The sequence below is a fragment of the Struthio camelus genome, chromosome 2 (assembly GCF_040807025.1).
Source record: "Struthio camelus isolate bStrCam1 chromosome 2, bStrCam1.hap1, whole genome shotgun sequence".
NCBI classification, from domain to species: Eukaryota; Metazoa; Chordata; class Aves; order Struthioniformes; family Struthionidae; genus Struthio; species Struthio camelus.
This window is the reverse complement of record NC_090943.1, coordinates 17,804,291-17,828,381: the sequence shown is the minus strand read 5'-3', so window position 1 is coordinate 17,828,381 and position 24,091 is coordinate 17,804,291. Positions and strand designations below refer to the sequence as shown.

The following is a 24,091-nucleotide window of genomic DNA, read 5'->3' as shown; positions in this document are numbered from 1 at the left end:
TATTTGAAAACAAGTAAGGAGAGTGTCATGTCAATCACAACAAAACTAAGTTTAACATTTCAATTACTTTTTTTTCACTCAGAATTCTCTCAGGCCTGTTTTACGGTGCATTTTTTCACAGGATCACTAGAATTGTCAAGGTTTAGATAAGCAGCTGCCTCTTTTTCCCTTAAGGAAAGGGAGGGTCTTTGATAGTTTCAAATAGCAGTGTTGAACTACAGGACAAATTGTCTTGGAAGGCATCAGGATAAGTCATATTTGAAGGCCACTTTTTAATCCAAGATTTTTAACCCTTCTATGGTTTATGTTTGCCTTCCTTTCCACGCTAGCCTTACTCCTTCTCTCCCTCAATTAGACTGCAAGGACGTCTATGCTTTCTGTTTGATGTGGGTTTCATGTATCTGCACAAAGTAATTCATAACCACCAGGCAAAAGGCATGTGCCCACACCACATCATTATCCTGCAATTAAGAAACTTCTGCCTGCCACAAAGCTACAAAGCCCAGCAATGTTTCAAAATAAGCACTCCTCTAGAGCGCAAGGCCGCTGTAATGCTGCAGACACACTGAGATATTTTGTAGCGTTCTTTGTGGAATACCTGTTATTTCAAAGTTTTCAGGATTGTCTCATCTTAGCATGTTTCCACATCTCAAGATTTTCTGCTGCTTCTCTGCACAGAGTTCAGGCAGATACTGTCTCCCATAACGTCCTCATAGGCAAGCTCAGGAAGTGCTCAGGTGAGGTGGCTTGAGAACTGGCTGGATGGCACGGCTCAGAGGGTGGTCAGTGGCACAGTCTAGTTGGAGGCCTGTAGCTAGCGGGGTCCCCCACGGGTCAGTCCTGGGTCCAGTATTGTTCAATATATTCATCGACGACCTGGAGGAAGGCACGGAGTGCACTCTCAGCACGTTTGCTGATGATACGAAACTGGGGGGAGTGGCTGACACACCAGAAGGCTGTGCTGCCATTCAGAGGCACCTGGACAGGCTGGAGAGCTGGGCAGAGAGGAACCTCCTGAAGTTCAACAAAGGCCAGTGCAGGGTCTTGCATCTAAGGAGGAATAACCCCAGGCACCAGGACAGGCTGGGGGTTGGCCTGCTGGAAAGCAGCTCTGCCGAGAAGGACCTGGGAGTCCGGGTGGACAAAGTGACAAAGTAACCATGAGCCAGCAGTGTGCCCTTGTGGCCAAGGGTATCCTGGGGTGGGTGCATTAGGCAGAGTGTTGCCAGCAGGTCGAGGGAGGTGATCCTGCCCCTCTACTCAGCCCTGGGGAGGCCACATGTGGAGTGCTGGGTCCAGTTCTGGGCTCCCCAGTACAAGGAAGACATGGCACTACTGGAGAGAGTCCAGCAGAGGGCTACGAAGATGATGAGGGCACTGGAGCATCTCTCCTCTGAAGAAAGGTTGCGAGAGCTGGGCCTGTTGAGCCTGGAGAAGACTGAGGGGAGATCTGATCAATGTGTACAAGTATCTGTAGGGAGGGTGTTGAGAGGATGGGACCAGTCTCTTCTCCGTGGTGCCCAGCGACAGGACAAGAGGCAACGGGCACAAACTGAACCACAGGAGGTTCCGTCTGAACATGAGGAAAAACTTCTTCACTGTGAGGGTGACAGAGCACTGGACCAGGTTGCCCAGAGAGGCTGTGGAGTCTCCTTCCCTGGAGATATTCAAAACCCGTCTGGACACAATCCTGGGCAACGTGCTTGAGGTCACCCTGCATGAGCATGGGGGTTGGAGTAGATGATGTCTAGAGGTCCCTTCCACCCTCAACCATTCTGTGATTCTATGTGGAGAAGAAGATAGCTCTACTCTTGCACATGCAACTGAACAGAACAGAAATGTCTATTTGGTTCCATGTGTTCTTTACTTAAGTTCTCAGGTTAAATATGCTCTTCAAATGATTCCCCCTTTTGTAACTCTTTATGTGGTACATGTTGTGGTTATGTTTTAGGTTGCTTTGTAAAATCTGATCAAGTAAAGTAGGACTTGAATTCCCCATGTAATTCCCTTAGACAAAAGTTTTTCTAAAGTAAAAGATTGAAGTGAGTGGAGGATAAAAAAGCCACGATTCTCCCTTTTGGGCTGTTTAATATCAGAAAATATGAGTGCTCTGCTTATCTTTTGCTATGTGGACAAATACCTTTGCTGCAACGCTTAGCAATGCTGAGGTTTACAAGGTTATATTCATATTTTTTCCATCTTCTTAGTAATGCCTTCATTTTAAACAAGCACATCCAAGAAGAAAATGTCTCTCCCCTTAACCGAAAAGCAGTGAGGACTTTCTGCTTCCCCCAGGTTCTAATACATGGTCCCAGTATTAGGGAAAAAGGAGGACACTCCTTGAGCTGTTCCTCTATAATGCCTTCTCCTCACGGGCTTCACGATCGCAGCTCCAGCCCAGCAGCAGCAAACTCTGCCATGTGCTCTAGGCAGCCTGGGAAGGTTCTGTAAGTTAATATAAGATATGGAGAATGAAGTTCCCTGTTCCTGAACGTACACTACAGAGATACACTGCCCAGAAGTGTTATTTACTGCTGCAGCCGTTCATCTACTTACACTAATGCACAAGTTAAGCTGTTGAGACCTCCCTGAGTCCCCAGGAAGGTTTTGACTTCTCTCATTGGACGTAGACTCCTATAAATACATTATATGAAGTATTCTTCAGGCCAGAATAATGAAAGAGAGAAAAAAACAACTCACCCATTGGCTGAGTAGCCTCGTGTGGTTTGGTGGTGTGGTAGGCGCCAGTGGGACCCCTCGTACCTTCCTCTAGCTCACCTCGTGTCCCCGTGGGACACGTGTGCCTCCCGAGCCCCTTCCTGGCTGTCACCCACAGCCCATCCCCGCGTGGACATGTGGCTCCTCCTCATACCTTGCCCCCAGGCAGGGGAGAAATAGGAACGCGAAACAGCTCTGCTGGTTACGTGACCTCTCAGCTATGGGACGTCCTGGGATGCAAAGCCTGAGTAGGTTTGTTGGGTGCTCGCCGCCGGGCAGCACATCTCCCTGTGGGGAACAACACCCCGTGGGGAACAGCTCCCTGCGGAGTTTATCACGGGTCTGCTCCACTCCCTGAGGCGCTCGCGTGGGGAGAAGGGCCCGTCCCCACGGCCCTTGCCGCCGCGCCGGGCCCCGAGGAGCGCCCCGCAGGGCGCTTCCCCTGGGGACGCCGCCAGGGCTTCACCCGCGCCCGGGCTGCCTCCGCGGCGGCCCCCCGCGGCTGCCCGCGGCTCACAGCCGACGAACGCGGCTCTCGCGGGCCGGGCCGCCGCCAGGACCCCCATCACGGCCGCGCCGGCCCTGGCGCGGCCCCTTTAAGGAGCGGAGCAGCGCCTCCAGGAGGCGCGCGGGAGCGGGGCGCGCCCGGGCGGGGGGCCGGCGGCGGGCGGGGCGGGGCCGGCGGCGGGGCGAGCGGTGGCCGCGTCCCGCGTGGACGAGTGGGGCTCGGGCCGTCGCTGCGCGCGCGGCCGGGGCCGGGGCCGGGGCCGGGGCCGGGGCCGGGGCCGGACGAGGGCGCTGAGGCGGCGGGCGCCGGCTGCCCGCTTCGGGGAGGGGGCGGCCCCCTGCGGCGGGGGGCCGCGCCGCTGCCCCGCCCCGCCCCGCCCCGCCGCACGCAGGGACGGAGGCCGCCGGCGGCTGCGCTGCCCCCGAGCCGCGGGCTGCGAGGTGAGTGGCGGCGGCGGGCAGGGGGCTGGGCTCGCCGGCCCGTCCCCGGGAGAGCGGCGGCGGCGGGCGCGGGGGGCCGGCGGCGGGCGCGGAGCCGTCGGGGCTGCCCGCGGCGGCGGTGCCCGGGCGTGCGGCGCCCCGAGCCGCCGGCGGCACGAGCGCTTCGCGGCGCTGCTAGTTCTGCGGTCGGAGAAGCGTTTCCGTTGCGAAGGTTTTGCACAAACTTCCCTCTCTTTCTCCTCGCCCCCCCCCCTCCAGCCCGTCTGAAATTCGGAGGCAGCGCTGCCGCTTAGAGGGAATTTTTTGTTTTGTGTTGGGGTTTTTGTTTTTGGGGTGGGGTGGGGTGGGGGGACACTTTCTTTTTAGTGCAGAAAGCTGTGGAAGATGCCTGGCCTGAGTAATCGCCGCGTTTGTCCGCCAGCGGCGGCGGGACGGGTCGCTGCCGGCGCGGGGTGCGGAGGCACCTGCTGGCGGGGGGGGTCGGGGGCGGCCGCGGGGGGCGCGGGGAGGCGGGCGCGGCCCGGCGGCAGAGGGTGCTCGCCCGCTGCCGCGCGGAGGCAGCTCTGGAGCCGGGCGCGGAAATGCCGAGCCGTCGCGTCCCCCCTTTCAGCCGGGAAAAGGCGGCAGCAGGAGCAGCAGCAGCAGCGGCGGGCACGCGTGGCGTGAGGCAAGAGAGACGTTGTGGTGCCGGCTGGGTGCTGCGCGCTGGGATGCTAGGACCGGCTGGCAAATTCAACGGGATACTTGTTTACCGATGCTCTTTGGCCCGCAGCCCAACAGCTCGTTGGTGAGCCATACGCGCCTTGCCTGGCCGACGGGGGACTGCCGAGGGATTGCAGCTTGCCCTGACCTCTCGTCCTAACTCGAGAAAACAGCGATATGTTTAGAAAGCGAGGAAACAACAGAGTACCCTGGTTAGTAGGGGCCGGAGGGGAGAAAAGTTGGACTAGGGTGTGCTAATAGTTACACGTGCCGTGTTTGTAGGCTTTTACATCGAGCGTGGATACCCAGTGCTGCAGCTGACTACTTAATGACACCTTTGCATCCGTTTTGCTAATAATGCTGCTTAGTGCCTGCACGTGATCATGGATTATGACTCTTATGAGAGCTCTAAGTGGTCTTGCAAAGACTGAGTGTACTTGAGTTTATTACTTGGCAGGGGGCAGCAGCATGGGGCCTAGAAGTAAATAGGAAGTGAAAATTATCCATTTATTTTCGATGTTCTTCTGGGTCTTCAACAGCTGTTCATGTCACCATAGACGGATCTTGGCTCAGATAATGTCTCCTGCTGAAAGGCAGTGCTCTTAGGCTGGTATATATGCAGTTCTGAGAGTGTGCAAACTGTCCCCCGATAGGTGATGGAAAGCGTTCTGAACTAATCTGGCTATTTTTATCATGGCAAGTGTGTTTCTCTGAGAGTAAACTGAACTATATCTCACTATATCTCAGTCGTTATCTGAATCTCTTGTGTTCAAAATGAAAACAAAAACCGCTTTAGAATGGAAGCTTCTCCTGACTGATGGATGTGGCTAATGAGGTTTCCGACAACGGTCTGCTGTGATGGGGCGTTGTTATCTGGGGCCTGAAAGGCAGTGCAGGCTGAGGATGGGCTGCCTGCTGGCTCTGTGCGCTGCCTTGTATAGCCAACAGTGATAGAGGTGCAGCCTGCCTTTGTAGGGGAACAGCCCTGGTGTTATCTGCATTTTAGCTTTCACAGGGCAGAGGTGCCTGCTGTGAACAGAAGAAGAAGAAGTGAGTGGTTATGTGATCAGCTTTAAGATGCAGAACGGATGGCTGTTTCTGCTGCAAGAAATTCATCCCTGGTGGAAAATTCAGAGACTTGATGTGTCGTGCTTTTTCCTGTGCCTTGGTCAAAACCCTTTTATGAAGGTCTCACAAGTCCTTGAATGCAGCTGGGTGTAGGTAACAGTGTGGTGACGTGCACTGGTGTAGCTTGCTCATTTTCGGACCTACTTTGTTGGCCTGTCTGAAGACTTTGTTGGATGTGATTGCATTAACTAGATGAGAGGCATTCAATTTTTTTCTTTATCATCCTGATAGGGAATACATTTCAGCTTTCACTTTAAAGCAGTCAAGTGTAATTGTAAGACTTACAGCTGTATCCTAGTGTGGAGGTGCATGCCGGTAAGTTTAGCCATAAAGTCACTATTAACCTCTCCAATATAGGCAGGACTCCAGCATTGGCTGTCCTGTGTAGAAACTTCTGAAGTTGCTGCAGGAAAATCATGGGCTTTTTTCAACAGTAAAGTTCTGAATAAAATTCCTGTCTTCAGGTGAGTATCAACGCCTGCTAGATGCAGCCTGACTCCTGCCTAACATGCTTTTCCTCCCCTGGGGGAATCAGTTCATGCTGTTTGTTTCACTATAAATTTATAGTGCAACTGCACTGCTGAGTTCTTTGTGGATGCAAACCGTGCTGACTCATATTCTGAACTCTTGCAGCCTTTCTCCATGTAAACACAAGCACACTTGTAAAATATTTAATTTGTAACGTCCTCTATGGAGAGCTATCGCACAGCTCCTGGCATAATTCCCAGAAGCAGCAGATTCTGGGGTACTGGGAATTTCAAAAGCCTGGTGGGATAACTGTCTGAACTAGTTCAGTGCAGTTTATCCTGGCACTGAGACAGTTCAGACTGAACAGGTATTTAATCTTGCATAAAGCACGTCTGCTTTGAACAGTACTTGGTATGCGTATAAACCATTTAGTGCCTGTCGAGACATGGCTGTTGGGAGATCTACGTGGTAGGCAAGTCTTTGTTATGGCAAATAAACTTTAGGGTGGATATACCTCCTAATAACTTTAAAATAACGTTATCTCTGCCTCTGTGTAGTTATAGTAAAATCAAGAATAAGCCGTCAAAAGATTTGTTTTCTTAGTTCCTTGGCAAATAATAACATATTAATAAAACTAATAATAGTGTTGTGGAAGAGCTGAGTATATATCCATGTGTTGCAGATGCTCATTAAAAGGAACTGAGAAAGGTGGAAACTCACATGCCATTGTAGGTCTTTCAACTGAAAGTAATCTTTGCAAAGAAAGGGAGAAAAATATAATTCCAAAGTACATATTTTGTCCATCTCCGATACGTACAACATTTTAATTTTTAAGATAAATACTTTCTCCTTTTAAGGAGTAATTGGTTTAGTACAGACTAATTAATAAGGAAGTAGAGTTCATTGGTTGTTCTTTGTTATCGTAACCTTGATTGAAATAGTAATGCATAATGGTGAGCATAGAGTGTCGTTTGAGAGAGATTCAGTGCACGTCTCACTTGCTGTTGTGGATTGACTGTCAGTGTGTTACATGTCACTGCGAAAAGTCTACTGTTTGCAAAACTGTGCTAGGCTTCACGGATGTCCTAACTCATTCTAACATCCTGCTCTTGTTTCGTACTTCCATTCTTTTTCTTTTCATTTTCAGAGCAAGACCTTAGAGACAGTAATGGGATGCAGCCAAAGCTGGACAAACCTGAATAGCAAACTTGGTTCAAAACTTTGGAGAAAAAGCTCCCGGTATAGATGGGGCTCTAGACCACATACCAAGGTCCCTTGGGGTATAAGACATCAGCCCCTCTTGCGCAGCATGGCTGTACTAGCAGCTGCTCCTAGTGTAAGTGCGGCTGGAAGAGCAAATCTGTGCTTTTAGCTTTGCAGTTGATGGGATTTGAGGGTAGCATGCCTGTTACTGCTTTGTCTGCAGGAAGGGCACCTTGCTGTATCATAACAGTATTTCACTGCGAAGAAGCCTCTTTTCTGGAAGTATAATCCATGGCTCTACTTATTTCCCTTCTTTATTAAGCACATATATATTTGGTTTATATGGAAATTTATTAGAAATAGGGCTTAATTAATGAAATGATTTCATTAGAAAATCTGTTTTGGAAGTCTGAAAAGGAAGTGTAGGGATGTAGAATTTTGTTGCTCAGATGTGCTGAGAAGTACACTTAACCGTTGACATAGCCTCGTTAATTACAAGACAACCTTTCCATCTGTATTTTGAAATCCTTCTTTTTGTGACAGCCGTTAATGGCACTTATCTCTATAAAAGCAAAGGAGGTTAAAAATTATGCCTGCATCTGTTATTGTTGCTGTAACAGCTGTCTCTGTCCAGTTTTACCTATTGTACTCTGAATAGCTAGCTCTTCACTGGGATTTTAACGTTAGTAGTTACATGCAGAGGAAGTAGAAGAGGAAGTCTTTTAATGCCATCTCCTTTTGCTCAAAAATGCTTCCTTTGAGTTATATCTGGTTTTAATCAAGATACAGTGGGTTGAAGCATTCCTTTAGTAGCTATATTTTGCTGTCTAGTGCAGTCAGAGGTGATATAGTTATGGTATAATGTTTTAGCTAGTTTGTTAATGCTACTTGATCATGGCTTATCTGGAGCCAGAAAGACAGTACCACTGATGCGTTGCTTTTGAGACTTGAAAACTAGGAAGACAACTTGCAGTGATGAAGTTCTTGTGCAAGGTCATGTACAAAGCTGTGTTGAAGTCGCATGGCAGTTGTGAAACAAGTGAGCGTTCCTTTCTACGCGTTATCAGTGATTGTATAATCAGCAGCAAATAAGGAATATTATTCTAAGGTGTACGTAGTGGATCTATCGTCTTCAGGTACCAACTTATTTTTAAACTAATGTGCAGCACTAGTGTAAAAAAGCTATAGAACAGTCCATCTTTATTCAAAACTTGTTTTCTAGCATGCAACTTTTTTTTTTTTTTTTTTTTTACCTCTAAGGCAGATAGCTAACTGCTCTGTAGTCAATGTCTGTATTAAGAGTTTGTTGTTTTCCTAGCCCTGGCTGGAAAAACGCTGTAATGAGAGAAGATCTTTTATATGTTAGATAGCAACCTGTTGGTCTGCATAAAGCATTTTTTGGGTAGCTGACAGTGGTAAAGTAGCAGCAGTTTGGAAAGCTCTGTGAGCCTAATTCAGTATCTGTTTTAAAGGGTAACTTCCAATATAGAATCTCATACAGTTTAGTCCGGTTGGAGGGCCAGCTGTCTATTTTGGTAATCAAGCTGCTGCTTTTTAAGATGAAAGCCATATTTTAGTGAATATGAACTCTTTTGTATCCGCTCGTTGTGCTGTCTGGGGGAAGGAGCAGCTGTAGTGCATTCGCCAGACCTGCAGTTGGCTGTTGCTGCCATTGTGTTGTGTGTAAACATGCACCATTATTTTGGATCACATAGCAGCCTGTTCAAAAGGGTCTTGCATTCCCCAGCTGTTCCGCAACTTTTCCATCTCTGAGCTTGCCAGCTGCTTAGAACAGGCAACTGTAGCTACATTTGTTGCTCTGGTGTTAGGTATTAGAGGAGATAAAACTGACTTCTTGTTACGTGCTAGGTTCTGCAAGCCCCTCTGCTACTACTAATAGACTTAAAGCAAAAGTAGACCTTTTTTCTTCCTATATCAAGATTGTCAGAAGAAACTTTCTTTGCCACTAGTTGGAGTGATCGCACAAAATGTTTTCTTGTGTTTGGCACAAATATAAAATATAAGTGTATTTACCTATGGATATATTTCCACACCCTGTGGTGGGAACGAATCTAAAAGAGCTGGGATAGGAAAAGGTACCCCTTAAAGTCATATCAGCAACTTCTATTTCCCCACTTTTGTGAGCAATGTTCAGTTTAACAAGGCGTCTTCTGCTCTCTTATCAGCTAACTCTTCCACGTACCTATTCTTCAAGTGAATTTTATTTTGGTGACAGCCCTGCTCCAATAGATGTTGAGGAAAGAACAAGTAGCTCTGAAATAACTTGTATCTCGGGAGAGTGCCCAGTCCAGTTGATGGAGCAAAGGCTGAGTCTTGCCTTCTGGATTTTCCTGTTCAGTCTGTTACCTCCCCTATGGACAGGAGGTGTCCAGAAAGCAGCCTGGGTGGCTGAACTCCTCTTTTCTGCACCAGGGAATCCATGACCAACTCTCTAGAGGTAGGGAAGTTAAAAGCAGACTTTGTTCATGGGGTGAGCTTGAACAAACATTTTAGAGAGAGCAAACTCAAGCACCTCTGGAGAAGGGAGGTGATTTTTTTTCAATGACTCAAGGAAGTTAGTGTTATAAACACTTGATTGTTTTACAGTCTTGGTGTTAAACTTTGGATGAGAGGGAGTATAACTCTATTGCTGCAAGAGATTATTAAAGATAGTGGTGAAGCTAAAGTTTCAGAGGCTCGAGTTGGTTTCATTAATGAGCATTCCGTATCCCCTACAAGGGGATAAATCAGGCATTTTCCTGAAAATGTATTTAATGCAATCTGTAGTTTAAGAACATAAACTTGAATTTCCCTGGCTGTGTGAGTTATTTCATGGTGAAGGAAACTGGATGAGAATGAGTTGTCCGTTCTTGCTGTCTATAGCAGAGAAAAGGCTGGCTCTGCCCCAAGTGCTTAGTTACCCATTGTAACTGATCTGAAAACCCTGTTATTCACACAGGAAATTTTTCAGGTGAGTGTAGAGTGATTTCTGATTTTTTTTTTTTTTTTTTTTTTTTACCTGGCCTTTTTTCTTTTGCCGGGCTTGCTCAATACTAACTAGTTCTAGCTTTCATGTTGGTGTTAAACATCAGTACTATCTCAGTTATGTTAATAGGAGGGTTCCTCTGGCTTAAAAATAGACTGTTGCCCTGTAAAGACAAATTGAAATCATGAAATGAAGTCTCTTGATTTAAAGTAGCATATTTCAGGATCTGTTTTTCACATTTCCAAATAGCTGAGATTTTGAATTTTTTCCATTCTAATGCTAGTGTCTTAAAAGAAGTTGAAACACTGACTGTCTCTGGCTAAATGCTTGCTCTTGTCTTTTGGGAAAACTGTTCTTTCAGGTTCAGTGTTGGAGTACTAAGCTTTGTATTTTTCTGAAGTCGTAACAGAAATACAGACCTGCAGTTTGAAATTATCGTCTTAGATACATAGTTACATTAGTTGAGCACTGTCATGAGTATTAGCTTAAAATGTGTAGTTAATATGGGGAAAATTTAGAAGTGAGTGCATCTTCTATGTCTAATAACTACAGATGTGAATGGCTCTTCAGAAAACACGCAACAGGAGTCCTCAAAGAGAGGGGGACAAGTGAGTATGATAGTGAGGACAGGGAAAGGTGAATGGGGTGTGAAGGAGAACCGTCTGTCAGAGCGGAGGCTAGAGAATGCATCTGAGTGTGTGTTTTTAAAGTGCTGTTGACTAATCCATAAACCCCTTTGAAGTGTGTCTGGGGAAGGGACATAAAGAAGCTAGGGAGGAGAGGAAATTGAGAAGTACAAAAGTAAGGGATTGTTGCTTTGTCTTCAGTTGAGCAGAGGGGGAAGAGAATATCTGATTCATAAGAGGTGTTAAATTATGAATGATTTTAAGAGAAATAAATTTTTATTCATTTTAGAAGGTGATGGGAAGTCAAATGGGAAGACTTTGGATGGGATTAAGTGGCTAATTGCATTTAAAAGCAAAAAGAAGGGGAGTCTCCTCCACACCTCCAAGAGTTGTTCTTATATAAAATCAGTAGAAGTTCTGGAAAGATGAGGGGAAAAAAATCAAGCACTGGAGAAAGCTGTTTTGTTTTATTTTTAGTGAAAGGTTCTGCCAGTGTTGTTAACTTGGCTTAAGTTTGCTCTATCCCCTAAAGGGGAAATATTTATTTTAAAGTTTCCTGTAAACTTAAATTGGCTTCCCAGGAAACTTAGACACGCTTGTCCATGTAGTGCCTTCCAGCTCCAGGATAGCGGGCAAGTGTAAGGCTCAGCACAGGAGACCTTATGAATTGCACAGGAGAGCAGCATTACCAACAACAGGGGAAGCTGCTGTTCTGAAAATGTAAATTGAATTCGTCCCTTCAACCTTTGCTTCCTTTTGCTGTAGTTAATGATTTCCCTTGCACAGCTAGTGGTAAGTGCTACATTGCCTGTCTTGCTTCACTGCTCTTGCCATTGTTCTCTGAAACTAAAAATTACAGTATGTGTTAATTTAAAATCAGAAATAAACCAGTGGCAGGTAGAGTTGCTTCCCCAAGTCCCAGGCTGACGCAGGTAGAGTTGCTTGCCCAAGTCCCAGGCTGATGTTTGCTGAGAGTTGTCCTCTCTCCTACTTGGCAATTTAAGTTGTTTCTCTGCAAGTAGGTCCTTGCAGCTCTTACTGTGGGTTTTCCCACACGCTGGCAAGCTCAGGTGCCTGTTACTGCACAGGTGTGGAGGTCACAAATCTGCCCTGTGATAGCTGATCAGCCATTTGTAAGGCACTAGAGTGCTTCGTTACACACAATTACCTCTATCACCAGAAATATTCAAAGGTTTCAGAGAAGTTTACTTAGGGGTAAGTTTGCAATAGTAAACAAAATTACAAAAAGAAAACAACATATATTTACGGCGGTAATATCAACTGGTAAGGGTCTGGCTTAATTAGGCTACTGTTTTTAGGATTGCCTGTTTTAAGCAGTTGTGCCCTGTTCACTTTGCCTCGTTTGTGTGCCGCTTAAGAGCGTCTGCACCCTCATTTGTAGTTGGCGTTGAGATATTACGTACTAAAAAGTGTTTCTTCCTCTCCCACCTGACTCTGCAAGACTATTTAACTTAGGTATTCCTGATTATATGACACTCCTGGCTTTAGGCTTAAACTACTTTAGTTTATAATATCGTGCCTTTTGTGGTTTGCAGTAAATACCGTGACAAATATTACGTCATAGGAGTCTGCAAAAAGCTTGACCCTTGCAAATCTCCTAAGACTGAAGAACGCACAGACTTAAAACATACTGACCGCACAACTGCACTACACCCTTGCCCTACGTGCCCTTTCCCCTGTGGGTTAGACTTAGGGGAACCCCGACACACAGACTTGAGTACAGAGTGTAGTCTTGCAACTATTTGCGCCAGTCCCTCTTCCTGTTATGTTGTAGAGTGGCAATAGTTGACAAACAAAGGATTTGGTAATTCTTGAATACACTTGTTTATCTTGTCTCCATAATATTTGGTGCATGCTTGACTTTACAAGTCGCGTGCAAACGCCTGTTTTCTATTACTTTTGTGGGTTGGCAACAAAGTTGTTCTGGCTTCCTACTCTAAGCAAAAGCCTGGGGTATGGAAATAAGTTATTTATATAGAGTCCTGGTATGGAATGTAAGTTTAACTCTTCTAGCTTGAAATAAAAGTACTTTGAATAAAATGAGCTGTGAATTAAGTGGAACTGAATCCAGCTAAAAATTTCAAACTTAATGTTAATAAAAGGGAACTGTAGCATAACTAACTACTGCTAGGTATGCATTTCAGGTTCTTAAAACTTGTGGTTTAGAACAACGTAATACTCGCCTAATACTTCTATAATAAACTGCATATCTAAAACTTACCAGGTAGTGTACTCTGCTGGGATAGTACAGCGGCAAACAACTCTAAAGGAGTTGTGTGGGCAGGGAGATGCCAGATTAAGCATCCTAGGTGAGGAAAAAAAAATCCAGTCCCTAGTTTAGGAACCTAATCTGCCTCCCAAAAGGGAGATGGGATAAAAAGAAGTTACCAGTGTTTCTTTTTTCTCTGACATGCTGTTGGAGTCTTGACCTAATATCGTTTTAAAAGAAGTCTTTGAAGCAGTGTTTGGTTGGCCTGGGCTCCCTGGAGGTGCTTGCCACCAACAAGCTGCTGAAATTAAAAGCAAAACACTAAAAGTCAGGTACATGCATGTGAAGTAAGGAAGCTCTAGATCTGAGCCCTTTTGTGCTAAACTTCAGCCTGGGCACAAGATCTCTCCAGATACAATGCAGAGAGACATCTTAAATATTGTTTTCCAGAATTAGGATTACATGTGAAATTCCTAGAGCAACACTGATATATACTTTCATATACTTCAGACAGTGTCTGTGCAGTAAAACAAACGCTACGTTCACTAAATGTTTCTTATGCAAAGCCTGACATGAGAACTTAGTCATGCCAGTCTCTGCTGAAACAAGTTAAGTAATCTTGGTATTACAGAACCTAACTGCTTAAGGAAGCCCCCAAAGAACCTTTTACCATGAACGAGCTGGTATTGAATCGGCATTCTTCTTTGCACAGGAAACCACAAATTCTTATTGTGGAAAACTTCTGACTCTTGTAAAACAGCTATTAACTTTGTGCATTAAAGTTGTTCAGCATATTCTAGGTTTTTTGGTGTAGCCTCTAGAGATCTGCTGTAAGAAACAATAATGTTTTGATAAACAGAAGATCACTTACTCAGAGCTTTCCAGTCTCTTGCATTCACTCTTCGCTGGGCATGTTACTGTGGCTTGGATGCTTGTCAAATACCTATGAGCCTGAGACCATGTTTATTCCATGTTTAGTATGTAGCAATTGAACATGATCCCTATTATAACTACAGCATTGTGTTTAGATTAGCTCCTTTGTTGAGGTTTCTGAAATTGGTTTACCCGGGAATTGTCCATTGTGGTAGAGTAGCTAGGTAGGGCTGGTAGGGCATGGATAATTAATTAATTTATTTTGCTTTTCACTGGTCACTCTTCTGGGTTTTCAGCACTCTTCGTTTCACCTGAAGTTTGGCACGTTGTTCTCAGTCTCCCCTATTTCTTTTTTTATCCCTGTTCTTATACTTCCAAAGATCAGTTTTTCAGTCTTTGTGTAGTGTAAACGTCTTTGTTAAATGAGAACTGCATCCGTGGTTTGTTCCTTTCAGATATACTGTCAAGAATGTAACTCAGATTACACAGTGCATTCTTCCTTTTTTCCTCTTAATGAAAGCAGAACAGTGGATAGGGATGTAGTGAATTGCCTCGGCTAGTACTGATGAACGTGACTTTTGCTTTTCAGAGGAGGCTACTTGCTTGAGACTGGTGTATCATGCCATCTTCATTAAAGTTTTATACTTTCTGCTATTTTGGAATGTTCGCTGGGCTCTCAAATACTGGAGCGTTACTGCTGCTATTTAAGGCAGGACATCTGTCATGATGTGTCTAGAGTCTGATTTCTCCAAGCCTTGAACAATTCTTGCCTTTATACGCTACCTATGTAGCTGTTGCTCTTTTTACGATCAAAAATTACAACAAATAAACAAAACTGGAAAGAGGTCTAGAGATTCATTGATAGTCTGATTTTTGAGAGTAGGAATTTGCCAGTAGCTGTCTCGTCCTGTTGTCTGGACGATACTCTGGCACAGTTCTAAGCATTAAGAATTTGCTAAACTTGACCAAATTAGCTTTTTTGTCTAGTGGGACATAACTTTCTCTACTGGGAGGGCGTGCACAAAATAAACTCATGTCGAATTTCTTCTCACAGGCTGTGTTCTGTCTCTTGGTGCAAGTGCGCAGGGCTCTAGGACCCAGCTCTGGCAGCATCCTGTTGGTGCGCTAGCCCTGGGCTTGCTCTGTTGCTGCTGAAATTACGGCTTGCCTACTGACCTCCTTCGGCTTTGGGACTCTTCCGTTGCGGTAGCCTCAGTGTTGGCTGCCCTCTCAGTAGCGTTTTGTTTCCCAACAGCTATTCAGTTTGTGCTTTTTTTATGGTAAAGGCTAGTATTATTAAATATCCCTGCACAGGATAGTGAGCGGAGCCTTAGAGCTCCCTTCTAAAAGGGGCAGACTGGTAATTTAGAGAAACTATTTCCCTTCTCCCATTGAGACCCTACTGTGAAAACTTCTTTCTAGAGGTAATTTAAATGAGCTTAGAGGCCCGTATTACAGTTTTCAGGGCAACTCTTCGTGTGTGTGTGTGTGGCTTTGCAATAATAGCATTTTGGGGATGAAGTTTCACAAGTCTAACAGCTCCCTGCCCCTCCCGTTTCCCTCTTTCCTTCCTGCTTGCTCCCAACTATATGCTTGTGCTGATTACGGGGTGGGGGGAGAGGGGGATGTGGCTGGCCCACTCATTGAACCTCTTTGTAAACTGTTTTATCTGTGTTTTTTGGTTGCTGGTTCAGCAGATCCATGTTCTGCTGGGTTAGCGAACCAAAGCTCCTGGAGGTCCAGTGCATGTGGGAGCTGGCACGGTGGGAACAGCCCAGCTGGGAATGGGGGCAGAGAAGGAAGTGAGGGTTGGTAGGATGAAGCCTCCTGACCAGCTCCTGTAACTTTAGAGCCTTGAGCTTCATGTTGGCTGTGCAAGATGGGACAGAGCCCGACTCGGGGGTGGGAGGGAGTACCTTTTTTATAGTTCACTTTGTATAACTGCAAAGTGAACTTGGATTTTCCCATCACACCTATGATTTGGCAAATTAGAAACCTTCAAATGGAACACAGAAGAAGTGTTTCTTGATGCTTGAAATGCTGGATGGGGAATTGGGACGTTGGAACTTGGCTTTCTTCCTTGTGTTTGTGGCTCCTTTTCCTTGCTGTTTTTTAAAGTCCTTTTTTTTTTTTTTTTTTAAAAAAGGAAACTACAATTTTCAGGAGATGTCACAGCTGGGAGAGGCCAGAAACTAACGTAGTTGCGTGACATGGTTTGGCTTTGTTGTATTGTGACCGTGTATGACTAGTGTTTCTGTTCTTAATCCTTTACTTACTCATCATATTGTAAAGATGCTATGAGAGCATCTTTTAAAAACAACATGAGCTATTGTTACCACGACTATTGTAACTCCAAAAATACAACAATGTGTGTTGTCTGTGTATTTAAAAGGTGGAGAAAATCAGGAGAATGGGAAGGAAAGAGGTTCAGGAAAACTATAATCGGGTCAGTAAACACATGACAGGAGGTTTTGGGAAGCTTTGTTAAACTTAACCTGAGTACTTAAAGTGTACTGGAGAGATGTAATACGTGCTGCTTAACCTGACGGCTTTGGCTTGCGCTTGTTGGACAGGAGAGCCTGTTTTTTCACCTAGTTTTGCACTTGGGGATTTACTTTGGCGCAAAGGAGACAAGTGTCTTGTTTGAGTTAGCATAATACAAGTGTCTGGTTGGAAACATTCCCAGCAATGACCTGATTCCTAGCCTTTGCTGTAATTGCTCAATAGTGCCACCAATGCATATTTGGCAGCAAAAAAAGTTATAACAACCTGCCTAAACTCCAGGATTTGTGGATGTCTCAAACATTTGAATATGCTAAAAGCTGTTCACTAAAATATTGGCTTAAAATGAAACAGTGGCATTTAACATGACGATTTTGTGGACTCTTATTAAGTTTCAAGCGTGCTGGTTTCTTGGAAAGAGCTGGCTGTTTTAACTACTGCTTCTACATGATAACTTTGTAGCATTGCAGGTAAATGCTTGGTAAATGGACTGTCAGTGACTATCAACGCACACCTACTTCACTGTATAGGAGCCTCGTCTCCTAAGACGACATCTTCCAGACCAAGATCTCTAGATCAGCGCTACGCTTTCTTTACAAAAGACGATTGAGCCGGTTCTATTGGCTGCTACAGGTATTTAATTGCCATAGTGTTTTAGAGAAGGCTATGCTTGCTGTCAGGACATTCTGCAGGGTAATCCATATAAACATTTTTTACTAAAATAAAGACGCTGTCGTCTTTCACATCTTAACAAAGCTTTCGCTCTTTAAAGAGTAAACTGAACTACTTGAGTTATAGCAAAAAACAAAAAATATTTGACTTCTCTGTTCTAGTGGTAGATGCACATCCACTGTGCAGAGAGGAGACTAATGGCCTGGGAGGGTGGGCTGCATTACAGGTGGCGGAAATCAATTTTGGAGCCGTTTGGTAAGGAGGAGAATTCAACTGCTTGACTGCGTTGAGCTTTACTTGTATAAACAAGCCTCAGTCACAGGTTCACTTTGAATTGGTTGTAACAGTGACCAGAAAAGATTCTCAATACATTTTTTTAAATTATTATCTGCTTATCTTCCTGTCCAAAATATTGCTTAATTCAGATCTGAGACTTAGACTCGAGGTTATATCTACGTAGCAAAGTCCATGTTCAGAGATGTTCCAGAGTTAATTGTTAACAGGAAGCCCTCACTACTCGGCTGAACTGATAGGTGTGCTAACTGAGCGCTGCTTACAGCACTTGAGTAGTTTAGATTCCCAGAGCGTTGACATATTTGACTTCACAGATGTGGAATGGAAGACCCTGAGCCCAAAATCTACTGCTAGAACTTTAAAGATGGGAATGTTTGGATTACGCCTGCAAATACTGCTTTATATTTAGGGTTAAATGTAATATCTATTTGATTCATTCTATTTAAATAGTGTACCATAATTAATACAAGGGGAAGGAGAAGCCAAACTTTACTTTGATCTTGGAGTACAAGATCTGACGTTATCTGGTGGTTCATGGAAATTTGAATACTGTGTTTTGTTCTGTTTTTAATCCTCTTAATAGCCCCTGTATTGAGTGTTGCAGTTTCAGGTTTTGTTTTAAAAAATTATATGTATATTCTAATTGTTGTTTAAAGCAAGCCTGTATTTGTGTGTGCGCACCTGATTCGTGAGAATCGCAATGATGTTCTTATCGTCTTAAGAACTTCAGAGACTTGCCTCAACTTGTCTATCGCCCTTGCCTCATTTGTTTCTGTCTTGTGTGGTACTATCTATCTCCAAAACCTTGAGGAGGGATTTTCAACTACATTTGGCAATCTTGTGCAAGTCTTTAGCCTTGTTCTGCAATTCTGAGGGAAGAGAGCTGTCTCAGATTTGTCATAGAGGAAGCTGAGATGCTTTAAAAAGTTGCAGATGAGAAGGCAGTCATAATTCTGTCAGAGTTCTCCTGTTCTCCAGTTTAACATCACGTCAATATCATCATCAGATTGAGAATTTTTGAGAACCCGCCTAAGTGAACAGTAGTGCAGTAGGCTATGTGAATCCCATGTGCCCCTAATTGTTATGTTCTGTTAGAAAAATCTTGTCTTAAGATTTTTATTAATGAGTGATGTTTTCAGTTATGCCACCAGAAGATGCTTAAGCTCGGGAAATAAATCTTAAAAAACAATTACTATGTCTCAGATGCATTGTTAAGAGAGAGATGCATTGTTAAGATGAATAGGCCATGCACGGCCTACTAGTTAATGGTCCTGTAGCATTAGTCATGTCCTTCTGCCTTATCTGAGAGAACTAAATATTTAATGTTCCTTTCATTTCTGAATCTAGCCTTTTCTAGAGACTGTACTCAGTTGTGACTGTTGCCTTTGGTAGGATATTTGACTGCTTCTATTTTGGATTTTATGATCTGTTTCTGTCATTAGTCTGTTCTTGGGTGTTTGGGTTTTTTTTTTTTCCTTGTTTTATTTGGCTGTGTGTTCCATTCTTACTACAAAGACTTCATCGCTAGACGTTCAGACCATGTCCAGTTGATCCACAAAGTCCCAGCAGCCAAAAAAAAAAAACAAAAAACCCTGCTTTCTGTTGGATTTGGATGATGTGCTTGTGCATTTTAGGATGGTGCAGAATAACCTGACCAGGAGAAATGACTGTGGAAAAAAAAGAGGAAAATAGGATTCTGAATTAGATGGCCTCTTTCAAGCTTTAGAGGAAGAGCTGCTGGAAAGCAGGTATATGTTTAAGAGGCTGCTTTTCTGTTATGGGTGTCTGAAGAGATGCACAGCTTTAATTCTCATTTAAAACTTTTTTGGATTACTCTTAGGATTGTTGTTCCTGGTTTTATAGAAATACACAGACCAATTTTGCTATTGCTGTGCTAACCTACTGGAAGATGCTGCTCCAGTGCAGAGCTGTACTAACTGCTAGCCTAACTTGGGCAGGAAATGCTCGATATATAACTATCTCTGCCGAACCCAGGTTTGATTCCTGCTTTGTTGAGATATAAAAGGGGCATGTGCTAGTCCTAATGCTTCCGCACAAAGCAGGTCTTACAGTACAGCTGAATGTAACAGAAGATCAGAGCTACCTTCCAGGCTTCATAGCGGGTGATGTGTGATGGATCACGTGGAGACTAATGGAAACTTGGTCTGTTTTACTGAAGACTTAATCTGCCTGGAATTGACACTGACTGCCCAATTCAAGTGAAAAGGCTTTTATTTGACAAAGACTTTAAACAGTTTCTGCTTTCCTCCCTCTTTCTTTTTTTTTTTTTCTTGGTGTGAGATACTCCTAGACTGCTACTTCTAGCTTAGCTCGCTATGCGCTCAGAGTTGCCGACCCTTCACGCACTTGTACTTCTACCTGCCCTACACCAAATTCTCTTCATTAGCTTTACTTACAATATCTTTCATTTCTGGCCTAAAAAAAGAAGCATGGTTGTCTTGTTCTTATTCCATTTTTCGATTTGTGCTCCACCCATTAATTGTGTTAGAATGGGGTAGCAGAGTGAAAGGAAATCCTCTGATCCCTGGCAGAATAGTATCTTCCTTCCTACCGTCAGCGAGACGAGCAGTTGGGAGCGTGCTGGCACTGAGGCAGCCTTGATTTCCTGCTGGTTTGCCCTGGAGCTGGCTGCCTGTGACTTCCAACAAAGCACCAATTCCGGGAGGAGGGGGGTTACAGCTGAAATGTTAACTTCCCTTTTGTTGGGGTCGGGGATTAGCTGGTTTGAAGAGATGAGTTCATGCTGCAGACCTGCCCTTTCTGGGGACACCTGTGGTCACTTACCTAATTCGCTGAGCTTTTTTTTTTTGTGGGGGTGGGGGGAGGATATAATAACTTTAAAAGCCTCTGCTTACCTGTAGGGTGCTTGAGACTAGCCAGTGGCCCCAAAATTTGAGAGTCTGGAGGAGAGGAGGAGGAGGAAGGGAACACAAGCTATGTGAATGATTCTTTCTCACGAATCTTCATTTGCCAGAAGTAAAGCTCCAGCAGGGTTTAAAAAACCCAAAAGACTTGCAGGCTAGTTTGGAAAATTTAAAGTTCAAAAACTGACACTTACTAAATGTAGAACTGTTTTTTTGTTTTGTTTTTGTTTTTTTTAAGTGTTCTCAGGCTTCCCCTCCCTGTCCCCGAAGTGTAGAAATGGACACTTGCTTGTCTTAACTGTTTGTCAGTGCTAGCAAGTTCAAATCTTTAAGTGTTGCTGGCGTTTGGGTGGAAATCCATTGGTGAAACCTCAGCCAGCTCCCTTGCTGCTTTCCGTTTTCAGTGCTTATGTAGCAAGCCTGTTCCTCTGCAGTTCTGGTTAACAGCTGTAGTAACTGCTATTTCGCAGCGTACAATAAGTGCAGCATATTAAAGCAGTAATGCATGTTTAGCTACAAATGGCTTTGGACTAACTAGAGAAGTTACCCACTTTAAATAACGCTGAAGATCTTGCTTCTAAGCCTTGTTTAGAGATAACGATGTATCTGGTTTTCAGAATTTTTCTCTATGTTTCAGCCGAAGGAGACGATAAGAAATTGGAGTTGATGAACAGGTGGAAGCTAGTTTGTGTTGGATGGAGAAAGGGAGTGCCTTCCGACTTGAAGGAATGAATTTTCTAGATCTTAATGCTAGGTATTAACACTGAAACTTCAGAGTAGTTTAAATGCTACAAAATGAAGTTACAGTAGGGAGGTAACGTGGCTGCATGCTGAGGTGGAGGTGTGGGAGCAAACTAGGCAAATCCACTAAATGTTACCCTGTGGTAATGAAGTCTTGCATGTATGCTTTTTTGGAAGAGGTTGTTAAGCACTGTAAACTGCAGCATAACCCAGTATGTCTTCTGGAGAGAAAACTGCAACTAGCTGAAATCGGAACATGCTCATTGTCCCTGAGCCTGAAAGAACATTTCCAAAAATTCATAATGAAAACTTGGAAGACAATTTCATGAGCAAATGTGGAAATCTGTGCCATAGTACTTACTAGATGAAGACAGAAGTCATTGGTTAACATGCCAACTGAAATATCTCTTTCATAAATGCTACTACTCAAGAAGTTTAAGAACTTCGTAATTCAGTTTTGCAGCCCTTTCAGAAGATGTCTAAATAAATGATAAGGGGCTAAAAAAGACACTGTAATGGAACCATTTCTACTGTTGTCACATTTCGATTGAGTAAGAGCTTTAATTTAAAGAAACCTCCTTTAAATCTAAAATCGTATTTTGCTTTGGGAAAAATCGATGTTTATTTAATTAGAGGCATGTTCTAGTTTTAGGGGTTTTATGAGAATTTTTTGCAATTTGAAAATGTTTTTGCTGTAATACGTAGGTGAGTGTGATGATTCACAACAAGTATCTTTGCACATCAGTGTTTTCCTTTGTTGGGATACCATTTCAAGATGGACTACTATGTGACTTGCATCAATGCCAACTAATTTACAATATAAAAGACAATTTATTACAATTTATTACAACTAAGACAATTTTTTTCTGCCAGGTATATCTTATTCAAAGTTATTGAAGATATTTAAGCGTCTGGTCAGTGAAGCTTACACCCAGGCTCCTGTTTAAAAACTTGGACTACATTGTCACTGGGATACCCACACTCTTACACTGTTCAGTTTTGATCCGTCTAGAACGTGTGACACTGGTTACTGCTCTTTTAAAGTGGATTTTGAGGATGCACTAGTTTATGCAGCTAGTTCAGGCTTTTATTTTGATATATCTAATTGATCTATAAAGGATGAGGAAGGAATTCAAGCTGAAGATTAAGGAATGGTATGCCTAAGAGAGCTCAAACAATATGATTTTTCCTTAGAACGGATGATTGACGTTTTAACTGTAGTACATGTTCCTAGCTATTGTATCTGTCCTGGAGCACCCTGTCAAAAGGGATTCTCATCTCTGTTACTTGCAGAATCACATGTCTGAGGTAAATCTCTCAGTACGAATACATGTTGTAAATATGCACAGTTCTGATTTGTAATCTGGGTCTGGTTGAGCAGAAAAGTGAGGGTTTTACCCCACATACTCTCTGAACTGTGATTGAAAAGAGTAGTAGATTCCTAGGCTGCCTATAAACCCAAATCTTTTTTGTTTGTTTGTATTGCACTTCTCTTTTTCCTGCTTTTTTTTTTTTTTTTTTTTTTTACCCTGTAGGCAGGGAAATTCCAAAACTGTTTCCTCTGAACTTAGATGAAATTCAAAGACAGTGCAAATAGTTACTCATTCACGTCCAACATAGTGGGTTACCTAGCTGAGAGAGAATTGCTTTGTTTATGGTGTGGCTAGCTTTTCAGAAGTTTATCTACCTAAAAATAGCACCTCGCTTTTGGTAACTTCAAGTGAAACAAAGCCAAAGTGAAATTTCAGCCAAATCTGAAATACAATCCAGCAAGAATGCCCAGTTTACCCTTCGTGTTGTAGCCCTTTGTGTGCAGAAATTGTATTTATTCACCGCTGGCTAACTAGCAAACGGAACATCTGCCATAGTCATGTAGCTTATGAATTTGCATGACGTTGGGGAGTGTGAACTTCAATGCAGGGCAGGACTGAGCTGATGCTGCTGTGCTTCAAGTTTGAAATGGTCTGCTCTTATCCTGATGCCTTCCCAGCAGTGAGGTGGGAGGAGAAAAGAGGTGCTAACTGTGCTTCCCAGGAATGATACAGCCTCCAGGTGGTGATCACAGTAAACCTGCTGTGAGAATCACAGCACTGCTTTCCTAGCAGCTGCACAAGACAAGGATATACTTCTGTCACTTGTAGTGCTGGAAGCTTCTTACCTCTACTGGCTAAATGACGTGCAAGGTAATCAAACTGTCTCGCCCGTGTTAGTGGTATTCAGGCTTACGGTACTCTGCTTCATTTTCAAAATGGAATTTGTCAACGTAGGCAGACTACTTTGCTCTGAAAACGTGAAGTCTCATCACAAGTGCTTCTTGTAAGGGGAAGTTATGTTTATTACAATGCAACAGGAGTTGTGTATCAGGCTTTTTTTTTTTTTTTTAATAGTCTGCCAAACAGCATAGGTGTCTTCTAAACAGATTGATGCAAAGCTGGTAAATTGAGTGGTAATGGCAGTGTTTCCATTAAATTCAGAGTATTGTCCTATGTACAGTATTCATGGTTGTGTTACTGAAAAGGGCTGCCGTTGGCTGCGGTGAAGTGCACCATAAAATTGCTCTGATGTTAGTCCTAAGCTCTAATTTTGAGATAACTACCTTAAAACATGAGAACCTAAGTCCATAAATAAACTGTGAGCAGTGTAAACTTTTTTGAGAGCAAAGACAATTAGCAAGAAACTAAGCAAATCCCACAGGACTTAACAGTTTGTACCATAAATATGCAGTCCACTAAGTGAATAAAATTTCCAAAATTTAGTTCATAAATAAGGTCAGTGTATTTATGTTAAGTGATTTGTGATGTGATTTCCTAAAACAAACAAGCTTTCAGTGAGGGAGACTAAAGGCTCCAGGGGCTACTTAAGGCTTTGCAGATGGGCTAATGGATACTACTTAATTGTTTAAAGTATCTGTGAGGAGATGCATAGCAGTTATAGAAAGAATTTCTAAGAAGGAAACTCCTCATTGGATAGGTGCTCAGTTTCTTTACCTGTATAGCTGTTTCCAACAGATTGCCTTTCTCTTCTTGTATCTGCCATAACCTGTAAATGTTGAGTGATGATTTCACATCTTTTTCTGCAGGCTAATACATGCTGCTAAATATTTTCTGTCGTCTCC

At 43.7% G+C, this 24,091-nt stretch overlaps 1 protein-coding gene across 9 annotated transcripts in view; it reads left to right on the top strand.

Annotated features, from left to right (window-relative positions):
- The first annotated feature begins 3,563 nt into the window (after positions 1-3,563).
- Positions 3,564-24,091, top strand: part of SVIL (supervillin) — a 141,830-nt gene continuing 121,302 nt past the window's right edge. For 4 of the 9 annotated variants that reach the window (XM_068934460.1, XM_068934469.1, XM_068934468.1 and 1 more), the window contains exons 1-2: positions 3,564-3,666; positions 4,439-4,580. The gene's annotated coding sequence lies outside the window, so the exon portion shown is untranslated. Of the gene's footprint in view, positions 3,667-4,229; positions 4,581-16,986; positions 17,018-24,091 lie in introns of those variants that run through there. The other 5 variants (XM_068934472.1, XM_068934471.1, XM_068934458.1 and 2 more) reach the window with 3 other exon arrangements.